The sequence below is a fragment of the Apis cerana genome, unplaced genomic scaffold (genome assembly GCF_029169275.1).
Source record: "Apis cerana isolate GH-2021 unplaced genomic scaffold, AcerK_1.0 scaffold3_AcerK, whole genome shotgun sequence".
NCBI classification, from domain to species: domain Eukaryota; kingdom Metazoa; phylum Arthropoda; class Insecta; order Hymenoptera; family Apidae; genus Apis; species Apis cerana.
This window is the reverse complement of record NW_026893561.1, coordinates 387,501-392,500: the sequence shown is the minus strand read 5'-3', so window position 1 is coordinate 392,500 and position 5,000 is coordinate 387,501.

Sequence of the window (5,000 nt, the reverse complement as noted above, 5' to 3'; positions counted from 1 at the left end):
GGTATGATAGCGCCGAAGCGACGTGACCGGGGAAATAGTCGCGAACGGTAGGATAGCGCCGAAGCGACGTGACCGGGGAAATAGTCGCGAACGGTATGATAGCGCCGAAGCGACATGACCGGGGAAATTGCCGCAAACGAAACGGATGCAAACGAAGCGATGTGACCGAGGTCATTGAAACGAAAAATCGATGTTATTAGAAAATAGACAGAACGTAACATCGTTGAATCGTTACGTATGGTATAGTGAAATTAATATAGAAAAACGAAACAAATGTAATTATAATATTGTATTGGAGTAACTAATAAAAATAACGAAAATATATTTCTAGTGATAGAAAATCCCGGAGGAGAGTAGAGTTGGAAAGGAGAAAGAACGGGGAAGGGGAGAAAAAGGAAGGGAATGTAAATATTTATGAATATTCATAATAGATATAAAATATAAGACGAATTAATGTCTAAAACATGAAATAATTGTATTAATAAAAATATTATATGCGAGTACGCTATACTATTTAAAAAAGGGGGGGGAAAAAAAAAAATAGTAATAATAGTAATATCAAAATAGTAGCAATAAAGGATTTTTCACGACCAACACATAGTAACTGTAAGCAAACAATGATAATAATGGGCAGATACAAGCTTCTTAGATTGTAAGATTACAGAACAGAAGAATTATCACTCGAAACGTTAAACCTATATTGCGGGAAAAATATCTAAATATCATGGATGTTGGAGGGATACGTATAGAACGAGCGAACCGACTTGATCGGAGGACTTTGCGCGATACGCGTAGAACGGGCGAACCGACCTGACCGGGGGACTTTGAGCGTACGGTCGTACTACCGAATCGACATGACTCGGATATTTTCTTCTTAATTTCTCGAGAAATAACTTTATAACTTGTACTTGTTTTTTTTCATTAATCAATTTATATTTATCATTCGCAATTTCTTATATTGTCAATTTTTTCTTTTCTTTCATCAAAAACAGATTTTTCATAACTTTTCTTATCGAGAAAAAAAAAATTTAATTTTCTTGTAAAAATCTATTATTGAACTTTAATTTATACCGTCATGTTAATATATTTATAATTTTTTCTTCCGGGGTACTCTGAGCGATATGTACAGAACGAGGGAACCGACATGACCGGGAGACTTTGCGCCATACGCGTAGGACGGGCGAACCGACATAACTCGGATAATTTCTTTTTAATTTCTCGAGAAATAACATAATAACTGGTATGTTTTTCTTTCATTAATCAATTTATATTTATCCTTCGCAATTTTTATATTCTTAATTTTTTCTGTTCTTTCATCAAAAATTGATTTTTCGTAACTTTTCTTATCGAGAAAAAAAAAAATTATTTTTTGAAAAAATCTATCATTGACCTTTCATTTATACCGTCATGTTAATATACTTATAATTTTTTTACTCTGAGCGATATATATAGAACGGGCGAACCGACATGATCGGGGACTTTGCGCTATACGCGTAGGACGGGCGAACCGACATGACCGGGGACTTTGCGCGTACGATCGAGCTATGGTCGAACCGACGTGACTCGGGTGTTTTTCTCTTAATTTCTCGAAAAATAACCTTATAACTGGTATGTTTTTTTTCATTAATCAATTTATATTTATCCTTCGCAATTTTTTATATTGTTAATTTTTTCTGTTCCTTCATCAAAAATTGATTTTTCGTAACTTTTCTTATCGAGAAAAAAAAAAATTATTTTTTTGAAAAAATATAATATTGACCTTTCATTTATACCGTCATGTTAATATAAATTATAATTTTTCTTTACCGGGGAACTCTGAACGATATATATATAGAACGGGCGAACCGACATGACCGGGGACTTTGCGCCATACGCGTAAGACGGGCGAACCGACATGACCGGGGACTTTGCGCGTACGATCGAGCTATGGTCGAACCGACGTGACTCGGGTGTTTTTTCTTAATTTCTCGAAAAATAACCTTATAACTGGTATGTTTTTTTCATTAATCAATTTATATTTATCCTTCGCAATTTTTATATTGTTAATTTTTTCTGTTCTTTCATCAGAAATTGATTTTTCGTAACTTTTCTTATTGAGAAAAAAAAAATTATTTTTTTGAAAAAATCTATCATTGACCTTTCATTTATACCGTCATGTTAATATAAATTATAATTTTTTTACCGGGGAACTCTGAACGATATATATATAGAACGGGCGAACCGACATGACCGGGGACTTTGCGCCATACGCGTAGGACGGGCGAACCGACATGACCGGGGACTTTGCGCTATACGCGCAGGACGGGCGAACCGACATGACCGGGGACTTTGCGCTATACGCGTAAGACGGGCGAACCGACATGACCGGGGACTTTGCGCGTACGATCGAGCTATGGTCGAACCGACGTGACTCGGGTGTTTTTTCTTAATTTCTCGAAAAATAACCTTATAACTGGTATGTTTTTTTCATTAATCAATTTATATTTATCCTTCGCAATTTTTTATATTCTTAATTTTTTCTGTTCTTTCATCAGAAATTGATTTTTCGTAACTTTTCTTATTGAGAAAAAAAAAATTTAATTTTTTGAAAAAATATAATATTGACCTTTCATTTATACCGTCATGTTAATATAAATTATAATTTTTTTACCGGGGAACTCTGAACGATATATATATAGAACGGGCGAACCGACATGACCGGGGACTTTGCGCCATACGCGTAGGACGGGCGAACCGACATGACCGGGGACTTTGCGCTATACGCGCAGGACGGGCGAACCGACATGACCGGGGACTTTGCGCCATACGCGTAAGACGGGCGAACCGACATGACCGGGGACTTTGCGCGTACGATCGAGCTATGGTCGAACCGACGTGACTCGGGTGTTTTTTCTTAATTTCTCGAAAAATAACGTTATAACTGGTATGTTTTTTTCATTAATCAATTTATATTTATCCTTCGCAATTTTTATATTGTTAATTTTTTCTGTTCTTTCATCAAAAATTGATTTTTCGTAACTTTTCTTATTGAGAAAAAAAAATTTAATTTTTTGAAAAAATATAATATTGACCTTTCATTTATACCGTCATGTTAATATAAATTATAATTTTTTTACCGGGGAACTCTGAACGATATATATATAGAACGGGCGAACCGACATGACCGGGGACTTTGCGCCATACGCGTAGGACGGGCGAACCGACATGACCGGGGACTTTGCGCTATACGCGCAGGACGGGCGAACCGACATGACCGGGAACTTTGCGCCATACGCGTAAGACGGGCGAACCGACATGACCGGGGACTTTGCGCCATACGCGTAAGACGGGCGAACCGACATGACCGGGGACTTTGCGCGTACGATCGAGCTATGGTCGAACCGACGTGACTCGGGTGTTTTTTCTTAATTTCTCGAAAAATAACCTTATAACTGGTATGTTTTTTTCATTAATCAATTTATATTTATCCTTCGCAATTTTTTATATTCTTAATTTTTTCTGTTCTTTCATCAAAAATTGATTTTTCGTAACTTTTCTTATTGAGAAAAAAAAAATTTAATTTTTTGAAAAAATATAATATTGACCTTTCATTTATACCGTCATGTTAATATAAATTATAATTTTTTTACCGGGGAACTCTGAACGATATATATATAGAACGGGCGAACCGACATGACCGGGGACTTTGCGCCATACGCGTAGGACGGGCGAACCGACATGACCGGGGACTTTGCGCTATACGCGCAGGACGGGCGAACCGACATGACCGGGGACTTTGCGCGTACGATCGAGCTATGGTCGAACCGACGTGACTCGGGTGTTTTTCTCTTAATTTCTCGAAAAATAACCTTATAACTGGTATGTTTTTTTCATTAATCAATTTATATTTATCCTTCGCAATTTTTTATATTCTTAATTTTTTCTGTTCTTTCATCAAAAATTGATTTTTCGTAACTTTTCTTATCGAGAAAAAAAAAATTTAATTTTTTGAAAAAATATAATATTGACCTTTCATTTATACCGTCATGTTAATATACTTATAATTTTTTTACTCTGAGCGATATATATAGAACGGGCGAACCGACATGACCGGGGACTTTGCGCGTACGGTCGGGCCACCGAACCGACATGACTCGGGCATTTTTTCCTAATTTCTCGAAAAATAACGTTATAACTGGTATGTTTTTTCATTAATCAATTTATATTTATCCTTTGCAATTTTTATATTGTTAATTTTTTTTGTTCCTTTATTAAAAATTAATTTTTCGTAACTTTTCTTATCGAGAAAAAAAAAATTTAATTTTTTGAAAAAATCTATTATTGACCTTTCATTTATACCATCCTGTTAATATATTTGTAATTTTTTTTACCAATTTGTATAATGATAATGATCATCGATCGAAGTCTAAGTTCCAGCGTACCCTCCGCTCGGTCTGTCGCTACAGCGGTTTTGCACCATAAGCGGCCGTGCATTAGCCCGGTCGGCGCCGACATGGTGGCCGGCCGTTCGGTTACTGTAAGAGAAGCGACGGTCCGGTGCGGCCGGGCGGAGCAGCGTCGGGCGCGTGTCCGTTCTACGATCTCGGTCGAGATACGGTACACCGCTCCTCGGGAAATACTTTCTCGACTGTTTCTGTCCGTTCTTACCGATCTTTCTCCACACTGCATAGCCGCGAGTCGGTGTCTATGACCGAATGGCTCTTGAGCGGCAAAGCGACCTATAAGGGGACGCTGGTGACCTGTATGTATGGCTTTTGCCATGTGTACTTGTACGACTGAGCATCAACTTTTAGCCTCGAGCGATCGGGCCTTTCTAACACCTAAGGATATATAAATCCCTAGGGCGTACGGGCGTGTCGAATAGTTCTTGGTGGCTTGCAATACGACACGTTTCGTATGATGAGCTTTGAGTTTGTAAAAGTGAGAGAAAAGAAACGACGTGCGATGTTATTGTAACACCACGTTGTTAAATAAAACACAATATTATATTATAATTTTTA